This window comes from Entelurus aequoreus, linkage group LG20 (assembly GCF_033978785.1).
Source record: "Entelurus aequoreus isolate RoL-2023_Sb linkage group LG20, RoL_Eaeq_v1.1, whole genome shotgun sequence".
In the NCBI taxonomy this organism is placed as follows: Eukaryota; Metazoa; Chordata; class Actinopteri; order Syngnathiformes; family Syngnathidae; genus Entelurus; species Entelurus aequoreus.
In genome coordinates this window covers 9,205,973-9,222,425 of record NC_084750.1, presented here as the reverse complement: position 1 = coordinate 9,222,425, position 16,453 = coordinate 9,205,973, and the positions used below count along the sequence as shown (strand labels likewise).

Here is a 16,453-nt window from a genome sequence, read left to right as displayed (position 1 = left end):
GTGCTGACACGCTCACAAAAAAGTGTTCAGCACTTTTGTCATGTGTGAAAATAGACTTTTAAACTAGATTTTCAGGGACGATACCGATACCGATTATTCGTATCAAGGAGGCCGATAAGCAATTCTTGTAATTGGAGCGGATATTAAAGGCCTACTGAAATGATTTTTTTTATTTAAACGGCGGGAATAGCAGATCCATTCTATGTGTCATACTTGATCATTTCGCGATATTGCCATATTTTTGCTGAAAGGATTTAGTAGAGAAAATCGACGATAAAGTTGGCAACTTTTGCTCGCTGATAAAAAAAAAGCCTTGCCTGTAGCGGAAGTAGCGTGACGTCACAGGAGCTAGTATTCCTCACAATTCCCCGTTGTTTACAATGGAGCGAGAGAGATTCGGAGCGAGAAAGTGACGATTACCCCATTAATTTGAGCGAGGATGAAAGATTCGTGGATGAGGAACGTTACAGTGAAGGACTTGAGAGGCAGTGATGGACGTATCTTTTTTCGCTCTGACCGTAACTTAGGTACAAGCTGGCTCATTGGATTCCACACTCTCTCCTTTTTATTGTGGATCACAGATTTGTATTTTAAACCACCTGGGATACTATATCCTCTTGAAAATGAGAGTCGAGAACGCGAAATGGACATTCAGTGCCTTTTATCTCCACGACAATACATCGGCGAAATGCTTTAGCTACGAGCTAACGTGCTAGCATCGTGCTTTAACTGCATATAGAAACAAAATAAATAAACCCCTGACTAGATAGAAAATCAACAATACTATTAAACCGTGGACATGTAAATACACGGTTAATGCTTTCCAGGCTGGCGAAGGTTAACAATGCTGTGCTAACGATGCCATTGAAGCTAACTTAGCAACTTAGCAACCGGACCGCACAGAGCTATGCTAAAAACATTAGCTCTCCACCTATGCCAGCCAGCCCTCATTTGCTCATCAACACCCGTGCTCACCTGCGTTCCAGCGATCGGCAGAAGGACGAAGGACTTCACCCGATGCGTTTGGCGGCCCGGAGACGCAGGAAGTCAAGGTGAGGTCGGCGGCTAACGCAGCTAGCGCTCCAACAAAGTCCTCCTGGTTGTGTTGCTGTAGTCCGCTGCTAATACACCGATCCCACCTACAACTGTCTTCTTTGCAGCCTTCATTGTTCATTAAACAAATTGCAAAAGATGTCCAGAATACTGTGGAATTATGAAATGAAAACAGAGCTTTTTGTATAGGATTCTACGGGGTAGCATAACTTCCGTTACTCTGACTTCGTCACGCGCATACATCATCATACCGCGACGTTTCAGCCGGATATTTCCCGGGAGATTTAAAATGTCACTTTATAAGTTAACCCGGCCGTATTGGCATGTGTTGCAATATTAAGATTTCATCATTGATATATAAACTATCAGACTGCGTGGTCGCTAGTAGTGGCTTTCAGTAGGCCTTTAAACTAGATTTTCAGGGACGATACCGATACCGATTATTCGTATCAAGGAGGCCGATAAGCAATTCCTGTAATTGGAGCGGATATTCATTTGCAGTAAAACATGAATAGTTTATGTCAGTAAACAGCTGAACAAGACATGAAGTGGTTTTTTGACATTATTTTTCAGGAAATGTGGGACAAGTAGCAGAACTAATGTGCTTCATTTACACCATGGGGATTTTACAAACACCTTTATTACACGTGTCTATGTCAAGAGGCGCATCAACATTTCCATTTCAAAATATGGGAAATCTCCTGGGAAAATTGGTCAAAAATAGTGGATGTTTCTACATCCCAATAACTCGCCATCTTCTCAATTGTATACAATTATAAAGCCTGCATTGAAAAAAACGAAACATTTCTCATGCAAGGCAAACAGGCTGATGAGCAGTGGTTATATCTACTTAACTAATGATTTTTATCTACTAAATAATGCTATTATGTGTATTGTATCTGCTAATGTAGTTCTGCTGTAGTTGTAAAAAAGAAAAAAAAAGGGTGATACAAATTTTTAAAAAAAGCTGACACCGATATATTTCAAAATGCCAAATATTGGCTTCGATAATTAACACCTTGGTTTAACAACATCTTGAGGGTTTGAATGCTTTTTTTACAACTGAGGTCAAAAGTTTACCTGAACTCATAAAAGTAATTTTCATTTTGCATTCTCAATGATTTGAACAGTTTTCTTTCCAGGATGGAATATTAATACAAAGTACAAAGCAATGATTTTTAATAACAAGACGATTTTCTCAAAACAATAAACTTAAATCCTATAATAAAGGTAATAGTTCCAGAATGTCTTAACATTACAAGGGCAAGCCATGTTAGCAATCTTGATGATTTCACTTTGGCAGCATTTGTTAGATTTGATATGTTTGATTGGATCGACCAACATTTTAGAACAATTGCAAAGTCCAAAGAACTTAGTTAAGATCAAAGAAAGATCATTCTTTTAGAGACATTTTTTAACAACTACCCAGATCATCATTCATAGATACTGCAAGATGAAACACGCAAAGTTTCTTACTTTTTGGAATATAATCCAAGTAAATAGTCAGGACAACATTCTGTAACGTTATTTTGAGACGTCCTTGACAAACCCTCTAAAAAAACCATGGTTGTGGTATTTGAAGTGAAAAAGATACAGGGTCTGATCTACTAAAGGTTTGCGTGTACTAAATATGTGCAAACTTCATAGCACGCAAAGTTGATCTACTAAAGGGGAACTGCACTTTTTTATTTTTCTTATCGTTCACAATCATTATGAAAGACATGACGGATGTACTTTTTTTAATGCATTCTAACTCGTAAATAAACGTAAATAAAACTCTGCTTATAGCGGAGACGTCCTCTTTGCTGCCCATAAAACCCAATAAATAAACATTCAAAAAGCACCAACAATACTTCATTTACATTTGATGACTTGAATATTAAACAAGTATTAGTCGTATTGTTATTATAAGTGCTAACGCAGACAAACTACTTAGCACGGCGCCTTGACCACCGGCTTGTGTGCCAATGTTGACTGCTTTCTCGTTTCCTTGCTCGTCAAACTTTATTGTACATCATAAATCCTGCCTCCCACCTGGATAGTAGAAGGATGAGGACACAGTCCAACATGTTGGTACACTTTGACAGCCAGTTTAGACCCCGAAATGGCGAGACCGACACAAAAAGACGCTTGGTTCCAGCCCCCTTTTCTTTGCGAGGATTATGAGTCATTCTTTATCTAAATGGGAATACATGAACATCCTTGCAGTCGGCATCCTAATGACAGCAGACATTGTACAGTAAGTGATGTTTTATGTTTGTTGGCTCTCATGAAGTCTGCAGTGAGTAGATATCAGCGATGCAGTTGAAACAAAGCCAACATCAATGATGCGTTTTTATATTTAATGCACCACGTACACTTAAGATGATTAAAGTACATAAATATTAAATGTTATTATAAATGTGGCCATTAGTACATTACATATATATTTAAATCAGGGGGGGGGGCTGCAGATTGTGTGCTAAATGCTGTGAGCAAGGAGGCGATCGCGCTGGAAGCTCTTCATTTATGCCTGGTTCACACCAACGGCGCTTGCCGCGCTTTAAATCGGCGAGCAAAGCGCTGTCATTTTTGTCAATTTTTCCACGAATATCCCGATCTCCGAAGTAATGTTATGCTTTGATATGCTCTGATACGAATTAGTTGCCGCTTTGTTACCGTTCCTCACGCTTTGATAAGCTTTAAAATCACGATTTGATACGTTTTATTGAACATTATTACGCTTTGATGCGATCCTGACGCTTTAAATCAGGCTCTGACACGATTATCAAGCTCTGGTGTGCATTGTTACAACAAAAACAAAAAAAAATGTGAAAAACTCAGTATACTGTTTTCCACACATTTTTATATTTATTTATTTTTTCACTTTCTCTTTTTTTCCCGTTATATTATGTTTTATATCTTTATTTCTATTATTTTTGTCATCTTAATAAATATCTATCTTTTATTTATTATGCTAGTTGAAAATAATCAAAGGCAATTATCCACACATTTTTTATATTCATTTATTTTTTCAATTTCTCTTTTTTTCCCCGTTATATTATGTTTTATATCTTCATTTCTATTATTTTTGTCATCTTAATAAATATCTATCTTTTATTTATTATGCTAGTTGAAAATATTCAAAGGCAATTATCCACACATTTTTTATATTCATTTCTTTTTTCAATTTCTCTTTTTTCCGTTATATTATGTTTTATATCTTAATTTCTTTTATTTTTGTCATCTTAATAAATATCTATCTTTCATGCTAGTTGAAAATATTAAAAGGCATTTGTTTTATCCACCCATTTTTTATATTCATTAATTTTTTCAATTTCTCTTTTTTTTTCGTTATATTATGTTTTATATCTTCATTTCTTAAATTTTTGTCATCTTAATAAATGTCTATCTTTCATTTCTTATGCTAGTTGAAAATAATTAAAGGCATTTCTTTTATAAAACGTAACATATTCTCTTTATTATTAACATTTTCATACAGAAAAATGATAGACAGTAATGTCAAACTGCAACATCAAACAGTAAACTCTAAAGAAGTACAGAAACAATGATCATGGTATAAAAAAGGCAATGATGCAAAAGAGAATGGATTTGTAATCCTGTGTTGGTTTTACATAAAAGTTTCAATGTCACTAGTCAATATCACAGTCACTTCCTATTTGTAGGGGTCCGCGCTTTGAACCAAGATCTGTTAAGATTTCCTACGCTTTTAGTCAAGTTTTGCTGAGCTTTGTCAGGCTTTGATACGCTCTCTGCGTTTTATTCCATTCTTGACAGAGCGCAGAATTTTTTAAAACCGTTTAAAAATTGTTGGCGAACTTGCCGCATGTCCCGCTTCACTACAAGCTTTCCCACCATCCATTAGGACCCTCACGCTTTAATCAGGCTTTGTTACGCTATAACGCCGCTTTGCATGCCGCTTTAAAGCGCCATCAAAGCGCCGTTGGTGTGAACCTAGCATTAGCTCTTTGAAAATCATTCCATTAAAAGTACCATTTCTATCTGCTCTAAAAAGAACAACATTATACAAACTACAATGTTGCTAAGAGTAAGATTCCAATATACTAGTTTTTGATTAAATAAAAGAAAAACTTGTTTTGAATTATCTCTGTCAAAATTGTCCAAAAATGGTAAATCGAATTTTGTGAAAAAAAACTGATATCTTATTTTTATTTGAACCCTATTTCAGGGTGCCCAAACTTTTTCCACTGAGGGCCACAGACGGACAAATTAAAGTATGTGGCGGCCATTTTGCTATATTACAGCATTATTTTTTTTCCAAATAACGACAAAATGTAATTTCTGCAGAACTTTTGTGTGAACGCTGAAGAGCCAAAGTAGAACTAAAATGCTCACAGTTAGCACTCAGTGTTGATGATCCCAATGTTAGAAACCATTTGCATGCAATGTGCAATACTACATTTTTGTTTACAGAAGTATTTATTCAAGCAGAAGTATTTAGTTCTTGGAAAATCCTTCCATTAAAAGTATCATTTATATCTGCTCTAAAAAGAACATCATAAAAATTAGAATTTTGCTAAGAGTAAGATTTTATTATACAAGTTTTTGATCAAATAAAAGAAAAACTTGTTTCAAATTATCTCCGTCATTTGTATTCAATGTTTTCTTTAAAAAGTAAAGAAAGAAAATTGTCCAAAAATCTAATTTTGTGAAAAAAACGTATATTTTATTTTTATTTGTACCTTATTTCAGGGTGCCCAAACTTTTTCCACTGAGGGCCACAGACGGACAAATTAAAGTATGTGGCGGCCATTTTGCTATATTACACCATTATTTTTTTCCCAAATAACGACAAAATGTAATTTCTGCAGAACTTTTGTGTGAACGCTGAAGAGCCAAAGTAGAACTAAAATGCTCACAGTTAGCACTCAATGTTGATGATCCCAATGTTAGAGACCATTTGCATGCAATGTGCAATAAGTATTTATTCAAGCAGAAGTATTTGAAAATCATTCCATTAAAAGTATCATTTATATCTGCTCTAAAAAGAACAACATTATAAAAATTTGAATTTTGCTAAAATAAGATATCAATATACCGTATTTTTCGGATTATAAATTGCCGTTTTTTTCATAGTTTGGGTGTGATTTATACTCCGGAGCGATTTATGTCAAATAATATTATTTATCTCATTCACGCAAGAGACGAGGCGAATGTCAGCAATCGTCACTCACACGTCAACCAATAAAAATTTGGCGGGGGCGGGTCATGGCAGAAGTGCATTGTGGGTCATGGGATGCTACCTGCTACTACGTCCGTAGCTATAAAAATAGGTAATTTCAACATTGGCGGTAACTTATAAAAACTGAGAAGGGCTGAACTAAAATGGCAGCGAAAAGGAAATCATATACTGCAGATTACAAGCTGGACGTAGTGAAATATGCAGTAGAGAACGGCAAGAGGAAGCGGCGCCAACTCTGCCAACTCCAAAGGTATATCTTTGGAGTTGGCAGAGTTGTTTAGAAGCCACACCGAGGAAGAAGATTTCATGGGATTTAGCGATTAGGAGTGACAGATTGTTTGGTAAACATATAGCATGTTCTATATGTTATAGTTATTTGAATGACTCTTACCATAATATGTTACGTTAACATAGCAGTTGGTTATTTATGCCTCATATAACGTACACTTATTCAGCCTGTTGTTCACTATTCTTGATTTATTTTAAATTTACTTTCAAATGTCTATTCTTGCTGTTGGCTTTTATCAAATAAATTTCCCCAAAAAATCCGACTTATACTCTAGTGCGACGTATATATACACTACCGTTCAAAAGTTTGGGGTCACATTAAAATGTCCTTATTTTTCAATGAAGATAACTTTAAACTAGTCTTAACTTTAAAGAAGTACACTCTATACATTGCTAATGTGGTAAATGACTATTCTAGCTGCAAATGTCTGCTTTTTGGTGCAATATCTACATAGGTGTATAGAGGCCCATTTCCAGCAACTATCACTCCAGTGTTCTAATGGTACAATGGGTTTGCTCATTGGCTCAGAAGGCTAATTGATGATTAGAAAACCCTTGTGCAATCATGTTCACACATCTGAAAACACTTTAGCTCGTTACAGAAGCTACAAAACGTCCCACTGGGGTGAGTTTTTCCTTGCCCGTCTGTGGGCTCTGTACCGAGGATGTCGTTGTGGCTTGTACAGCCCTTTGAGACACTTGTGATTTAGGGCTATATAAATAAACATTGATTGATTGATTGATTGAAAATTGACCTTCCTTTGAGCAGATTGAGTTTCTGGAGCATCACATTTGTGGGGTCAATTAAACGCTCAAAATGGCCAGAAAAAGAGAACTTTCATCTGAAACTCCACAGTCTATTCTTGTTCTTAGAAATGAAGGCTATTACACTAAATTGTTTGGGTGACCCCAAACTTTTGAACGGTAGTGTATATATGTTTTTTTCATTCTTTATTATGCATTTTCGGCCGGTGCGACTTATTCTCCGGAGCGATTTATACTCCGAAAAATACGGTACTAGTGTTTGATCAAATAAAAGAAAAACTCGTTTCGAATTATCTCCATCATTTGTATTCAATGTTTTCTTTAAAAAGTAAAGGAAAAAAATTGTCCAAAAATGTAATTGAGTGAACAAATCTGAGATGTTATTGCCCAGGCCATGCAAATATGAATGTCACGGTCCGTGTAGAAGTTCATTTAAAAGTGCACGAGTGAAACTCAAATCTTGCTCTCCATTATTTTTAAAAGCCCCCTGGTGAGTGGTTGTGAGCAGGCCCGAGCACTAATGAACGCCCGAGGAGCTCTTAAACACATGTTGAAAGTAATGAAGACTATCATGACAGCATACTGTACAACTTGCTGATATTAATAGTATGCATGCTTGCAACACGTGCACACATCAAAAGATTATTGCATCATGGGACGCTTCCGTCTGTACGTGTTTTTTGGGGGCATTATCACATCCTGCACTTTAAAACTTGCTGAAATGCCCTTAAGCTTCAGTCCCAGCCATAATCTGCTTACAGCCGCTGGTACTCTACATGTGCTGTGTGTTCTCCCTGTGCTAGCCCATCAATAAAACCCACTAAACTCGCAGCGTACAATTGCTCTTCATGAAAGTATGACATTCTGCCTTGAAAATCATTACGTTATTGCGAGTCAATGGCCATCGTTAAATGCTCGACTGGAGTGTTTGCCACAATCCGTCACGCACACACCGAGCCATTCGTCTGGGCCAAAGGAATAAAATGTCAAGCATGCACTTTGGTCGCAGTAAGGGATTATTTCCTGTTGCTGTGTACGCTAAATGTGCTTTTCTCCTCTCGCCGGCTGGCTGTCAGGATGCCTCGTGCACGACCTTGTGGAAGGAGCTGCATAGCGGGGGAGGGGCTTATGATCTGAATATGGATGTTTGATGCAGATTTCCTTTTGGCTCTTTCCCAAATGAAACGCAGTGACTGAATGCATAACCCCTTTACATTATGGCTGATGTGAGGCATATTTCAAGCCTACTTCAGGGTGCCCAAACTTTTTTCCACTGAGGGCCACAGACGGACAAATTAAAGGATGTGGGGGCCATTTTGCTAGATTACACCTTCAAAACACGCAGAATATACAGATTGTTTTCCAAATAACTACAAAATGTAATTTCAGCAGAACTTTTGTGTGAATGCTGAAGAGTCAAAGTAGAACTCAAATGCTAACAGTTAGCACGCTGGCCAGATAGCGTCAAGTAACAAGAATTATGAGCACAATGAGCTAAAAAAAAGTTATCATGTTAAGAGTACTATGCTAACAATAGCATGCTTGCAGTGAGCATTAAGGACTTACCAAAATGTATGACACTGCAGTGTACACCTGCTATATTAGCTACATGCTAAAGTGCAAATGTATGACACTGCAGTGTACACCTGCTATATTAGCTACATGCTAAAGTGCTAATGTATGACACTGCTGTGTACACCTGCTATATTAGCTACATGCTAAAGTGCTAATGTATGACACTGCCGTGTACACCTGCTATATTAGCTACATGCTAAAGTGCTAATGTATGACACTGCAGTGTACACCTGCTATATTAGCTACATGCTAAAGTGCAAATGTATGACACTGCAGTGTACACCTGCTATATTAGCTACATGCTAAAGTGCTAATGTATGACACTGCCGTGTACACCTGCTATATTAGCTACATGCTAAAGTGCTAATGTATGACACTGCAGTGTACACCTGCTATATTAGCTACATGCTAAAGTGCAAATGTATGACACTGCCGTGTCGCCTGCTATATTAGCTACATGCTAAAGTGCAAATGTATGACACTGCAGTGTACACCTGCTACATTAGCTACATGCTAAAGTGCAAATGTATGACACTGCAGTGTACACCTGCTATATTAGCTACATGCTAAAGTGCAAATGTATGACACTGCAGTGTACACCTGCTATATTAGCTACATGCTAAAGTGGTAATGTATGACACTGCAGTGTACACCTGCTATATTAGCTACATGCTAAAGTGGTAATGTATGACACTGCAGTGTACACCTGCTATATTAGCTACATGCTAAAGTGCTAATGTATGACACTGCAGTGTACACCTGCTATATTAGCTACATGCTAAAGTGCTAATGTATGACACTGCAGTGTACACTTGCTATATTAGCTACATGCTAAAGTGCAAATGTATGACACTGCAGTGTACACCTGCTATATTAGCTACATGCTAAAGTGCTAATGTATGACACTGCAGTGTACACCTGCTATATTAGCTACATGCTAAAGTGCTAATGTATGACACTGCCGTGTACACCTGCTATATTAGCTACATGCTAAAGTGCTAATGTATGACACTGCCGTGTACACCTGCTATATTAGCTACATGCTAAAGTGCTAATGTATGACACTGCAGTGTACACCTGCTATATTAGCTACATGCTAAAGTGCTAATGTATGACACTGCAGTGTACACCTGCTATATTAGCTACATGCTAAAGTGCTAATGTATGACACTGCAGTGTACACCTGCTATATTAGCTACATGCTAAAGTGCAAATGTATGACACTGCAGTGTACACCTGCTATATTAGCTACATGCTATAGTGCTAATGTATGACACTGCAGTGTACACCTGCTATATTAGCTACATGCAAAAGTGCTAATGTATGACACTGCAGTGTACACCTGCTATATTAGCTACATGCTATAGTGCTAATGTATGACACTGCAGTGTACACCTGCTATATTAGCTACATGCTATAGTGCTAATGTATGACACTGCAGTGTACACCTGCTATATTAGCTACATGCTATAGTGCTAATGTATGACACTGCAGTGTACACCTGCTATATTAGCTACATGCAAAAGTGCTAATGTATGACACTGCAGTGTACACCTGCTATATTAGCTACATGCTATAGTGCTAATGTATGACACTGCAGTGTACACCTGCTATATTAGCTACATGCTATAGTGCTAATGTATGACACTGCAGTGTACACCTGCTATATTAGCTACATGCAAAAGTGCTAATGTATGACACTGCAGTGTACACCTGCTATATTAGCTACATGCTATAGTGCTAATGTATGACACTGCAGTGTACACCTGCTATATTAGCTTCATGCTAAAGTGCTAACTGTAACATGCGTCAAGTACCAAAATATGACTGAGGTGTATACCTACAAAACTAGCCATAAAAAAACTATGCTAATAATAGAATGCTAACGATTGTGTCGCGGACCGTGCAAAAATAAGCTACAGGCTGCAAATGGACACGCCTACCTTAATCACACGTATGTTTTGTTGAACATTTTAGTCTTCTAGCACAGTGTTTTTCAACCACTGTGCCGCGGTGTGCCGTGAGATACAGTCTGGTGTGCCGTGGGAGATTATCTAATGTCACCTATTTGGGTTAAAAATATTTTTTGCAAAGCAGTAATTATAGTCTGCAAATGATGTGTTGTTGTTGAGTGTCGGTGCTGTCTAGAGCTCGGCAGAGTAACCGTGTAATACTCTTCCATATCAGTAGGTGGCAGCTTTGTAGATGTCGGAAACAGCGGGAGGCAGGGTGCAGGTAAAAAGGTATCTAAAGCTTAAACCAAAAATAAACAAAAGGTGAGTGCCCCTAAGAAAAGGCATTGAAGCTTAGGGAAGGCTATGCAGAACTAAACTAAAACTGAACTGGCTACAAAGTAAACAAAAACACAATGCTGGACGACAGCAAAGACTTACTGTGGAGCAAAGACGGCGTCCACAAAGTACATCCCAACATGACATGACGATCAACAATGTCCCCACAAAGAAGGATAAAAACAACTGAAATATTCTGGATTGCTAAAACAAAGTAGATGCGGGAAATATCGCTCAAAAGGAAGACATGAAACTGCTACTGGAAAATACAAAAAAAATAGGTGCGCAAGACAAGAAGTAAAACACTACACGCAGGAAAACAGCAAAAAATACAAAATAGGTCAGGGTGTGATGTGACAGGTGGTGACAGTACACCTACTTTGAGACAAGAGCTATATTGATGCATGCTTGGTTATGCTTTAAAGTCATATCCAACAATTGTGAAAACGACTTTTTACTGTCAACTGAGTTTCGTTTTTTAGTGATTTCTGTTGGGGCATTTTTTCCAACGCAAAAAAATGTGCCTTGGCTCAAAAAAGATTGAAAAACACTGTTTTAAGCAACAACAACATCCTAAACTACAAATATAGCAATTTAAGACTAACTAAATTGTTCTGAGGGTGATATTTTCAGAAAGCAAAGGACCATAGATGTAGGCTACCTCCACATTTTTACTTCAAAACATGCTTATAACAATGATGAATAAAGCCATAAATTAAACACCACACAAAGATCCGCTATGCTACAATATCTCTGCTGTTAACAGCTTTAGTCAAAGATCCTTTAGATTAGTGGTTCTTAACTGGTGGATTGGGACCCAAAGTGGGTCACAGACCCCTCCCTCCCTGGTGTTGTAAACACATCAGGCCTGCATCTGAAGAATGTTCCAGTCTATCATGGTGGCAAGTAAATGACACTAGTCTTCATTTTTGGAGATGTGGTCACATTGTTGTGTCCTCTACTGTACATGTCGAGCATCCCAGACAGAACTGACAGACTCAGAAACAGTATTTTCCTTCAATTTATTTGTTTTCATTTTTCATAAACATATTTATTAGGTATGTCAAAGTTAATGGTTTAAGCCGAGGGTCTGCAACCCGTGGCTCTTTAGTGTCGCCCTCGTGGCTCCCTGGAGCTTTTTCAAAAATATATAAAAATGGTAAAGGGAGGTGGAAAAAAAAAAAAATTTTAAATGACACACACAAGTAATTTACTGCGAGTAATCACAGTTGTGTGATTAATCTGAAATATACACTAGCGTTCAAAAGTTTGGGGTCACATGTAAATGTCCTTATTTTTGAAGGAAAAGCACTGTACTTTTCAATGAAGATAACTTTAAACTAGTCTTAACTTTACAGAAATACACTCTATACATTGCTAATGTGGTAAATGACTATTCTAGCTGCAAATGTCTGCTTTTTGGTGCAATATCTACATAGGTGTATAGAGGCCCATTTCCAGCAACTATCACTCCAGTGTTCTAATGGTACAATGTGTTTGCTCATTGGCTCAGAAGGCTAATTGATGATTAGAAAACCCTTGTGCAATCATGTTCACACATCTGAAAACACTTTAGCTCCTTACAGAAGCTACAAAACTGACCTTCCTTTGAGCAGATTGACTTTCTGGAGCATCACATTTGTGGGGTCAATTAAATGCTCAAAATGGCCGGAAAAAGAGAATTTTCACCTGAAACTCGACAGTCTATTCTTGTTCTTAGAAATGAAGGCTATTCCACTAAATTGTTTGGGTGACCCCAAACTTTTGAACGGTAGTGTACAGCTAATTGCAACTTTTCCATATTTTGTCACAATAAAACCACAAAAATATATATTCTATTGGAATCTTACGTGAAGGACCAAAACAGTAATATACACTTGAATAAAAACATACATGATTCAAAACATTGTTTCCAAATAAAAAAAGCAAAGTGAGCAAACATTCTCAATTTATTTCATCCATCCATTCATTCATTCTTAAAGTAATCTTACTTATCTCATCATATGAAATATGACTTACTTCACCAATTATTATTATTAAATTCTTACTATTATTTATTTATTTATTTTTATTGTGATTACTTATGGAGTTTATTGTGAAAAAATTGTGAACAGGAAGTGAACAAAAAGTTTTGCAACTGTTATGTAAAGAAAAGGGGTAGGATTAAATAAGCTCTGCTTCTTCCTACTCCTTTTCGAACTTGTTGAAAAGAAACTGGAAATTGTGATGTACCATGTTGTATGCTTGCATGTCCGAAATAAACTCAAACTCAAACTAAAAAAAAACTCAAAGTGCAGTGTGCAAAAGTGTTCAGTCCCCTTTCAGTGCAACCGATTGGCTGAAGATTGCTAGTAACCAAATACTGTCCACCTGTGTGTAATCTCATCTCAGGAACAATCCAGCTGTTCTGTAACACTGTGCCTCAGAGGTTGGTTAAGAAGTCAGGAACTCCAAGGAACACACCAGACAGGTTAAAGTTGTGGATCAGATTAAAGCAGGTTTAGGCTATAAGATTTCCCAAGCTTTGAACATTTCACAAAAGCACTGTTCAATTAATTCATCATCCGGAGACAGAAAGTGTATGGAACAACTGTAAAACTATCAAAAAAGGCCATCCATTGCAAAGTTACAAGGAGAGCACTGGTCAGTGATGCAGCCAAAAGGCCCAAGGTGACTCTGGACCAACTGCAAAGAGCCACAGCTCAGGTGGAGGAATCTGTCCACAGGACAACTATTAGTCGTGCACTGCACAATTGTGGTCTTTATGGAATAGTGACAAGAAGAGAGCCATTGTTCAAAGAAAACCACAATAAGTTTGACATAAACCATGTTGACAACACTTGGAAAAGGGTTCTTTGTTCAGACCAGACCAAAACTGAGCTTTTTAGCCTAAATGCAAAACGCTATGTGAAGTAACGCTGCACACACTGTTCCCATGGTGGCAGCATCATGATCTGGGGGTGCTGCTCTTCAACAGGGATGGAGCCAAATACGGAACAATCCTGGAAGAAAAGCTGTTGGAGTCTGCCAAAGATGTATGACTGTGGCAGAGCTTCACCTTCCAGCAGGACAACAACATAAAGCCTGGGCTACGATGGAATGGTTTAAAACAAAACATATTCTTTTGTTATAATGGCCCAGTCAAAGTCCAGACCTAAATCCAATCGAAAAGATCTGAAAACGGCCTTTCACAAACGCTCCACACCTAATCTGACTGAGCTTGAGCTGTTTAGCAAAGAACATTTCAGTCACTAGTTGTGCAAAGCTGCTGGACACAAAAGGTGCTTCCACCAAGTATTGACTCAAAGGGGCTGAATACTTTTGCACAAGAAATCATGTATCATTTCTTTTTACTTCACCGTTGTATACCACTTGGTGTTGGTCTTTCACATAACATGCAAATAAAATACATTTATGTTTGTGATGTGACAAAATCAATACAAAAGTTGAAGGGCTATAAATACTATTGTAGGTATAGTTAGGGATGATACTCGAAACCGCTTTTCCCGGTTGTTCGATAAGAAAAGAACCGAGTCCTCGGACTCGAATCCCTTTTTGAGAATCGGTACCCGTTATCGAGACCACTATAGTAAAGAAAAAGAGTTGGTTCTTTATTCGAATCCCTCGGAACGAATCCCGTCCCGACCAGAAATGCCCCGCGAGACATCACAAGAAATGACGTCACGTAGCTCAGTCATTAGGCGCAGATAGCGAAAGCAGGAAAATAATGGACGGGAAAAAGCGCTCCAAGGTGTAATAAAGTTCAAAACAAAAAGTATAATCCAATGAATAACTTTACTGAAAGATCTCAGCAGGGTACAAACACATGACCAACACTTTTACCACCAACCGGAAACATAGCAACCAGGCTAGCAACGCACCTCCTTTACGGCAGCTGTCACAACCTTCTTAAAGCAACCGCAGCACATACATATAAATACAACACTGCAGCACATACATATATATACAACATATATGACACCGCAGCACATACATATATATACAACACTGCAGCACATACATATATATACAACATATATGACACCGCAGCACATACATATATATACAACATATATGACACTGCAGCACATACATATATATACAACATATATGACACTGCAGCACATACATATATATACAACATATATGACACCGCAGCACATACATATATATACAACATATATGACACCGCAGCACATACATATATATACAACATATATGACATGATATCCCTTTTTTAACTTTTGTTTTTCTTTCCTTGTAAACGTTACAAAATCACACTGTATATGTGTTATCTGTCTAATTATAAATAATGCAGATGAGGCGTGTTGGCTGAGTTCTTGATGTTTACTTTCACAGCGTGCTCATTCTTAGCTGCCGGGTGACGATATGCAACAACACTTTTCGGGGCTACCGCGCATGCTCGTCACTCCCGTTGCATGCTGGGTAGTGTAGTTGTTATTTTCCCTAGCTCATAACATCTTTCCCCCTATAAAGAAATAATGTTTGTGTATTATAGTGTATTTCTTTTTTTAGCTTTAACTTTTCATTTTTTAGCATTGTAACCACATTTGCAAACAACTTTTCTCTTCATAGAATTTTCTTTCAATAAAGAAATAAAGTGCAAAAATGTCAAAGCATCATAACAAACAGTTATGTCAAATAGCAGCAGAAGTGCACTTTTTGGAAAGCTGTATTATTTTCAGTTTTGTGCCCAAGGGACTGATTTTATTTAACACTATATTATTATTTATACACCTATAGTGATCACAGAGACAGCTTGTTTTTGTGTTACTGTATATATTTGTTTTTCTGAAAAATCCCACTTAATATACTTTTGGTAACAACAGTCAATATTTATTTATTTTATTTTATTTTGTTAGGGGGGTAACATTCAATATTTATTTATTTATTAGATTAAATTGTTTTCTTATATAATAAAAGTGAGTTTTTGTTAAACCAAATATTGTGTGTTTTTTTCCATATACAACAACCTATCTGGACTCCATAAGAGAATCCATAAGGAATCGGTTCGATAAGAGGATTCGATAATAGGCTCGAACTCGATAATTTCTTATCAAACATCATCCCTAGGTATAGTACCGTATTTTTCGGACTATAAGTCGCAGTTTTTTTCATAGTTTGGCCGGGGGTGCGACTTATACTCAGGAGCGACTTATGTGTGAAATGATTAACACATTACTGTAAAATATCAAATAATATTATTGATCTCATTCACGTAAGAGACTAGACGTATAAGATTTCATGGGATTTAGGA

At 37.3% G+C, this 16,453-nt stretch overlaps 1 protein-coding gene across 7 annotated transcripts in view; it reads right to left on the bottom strand.

The window, feature by feature from the left end:
* Positions 1–16,453, bottom strand: part of LOC133635907 (protein FAM135B-like) — a 144,109-nt gene that overhangs the window by 69,167 nt on the left and 58,489 nt on the right. The window lies entirely within an intron of this gene.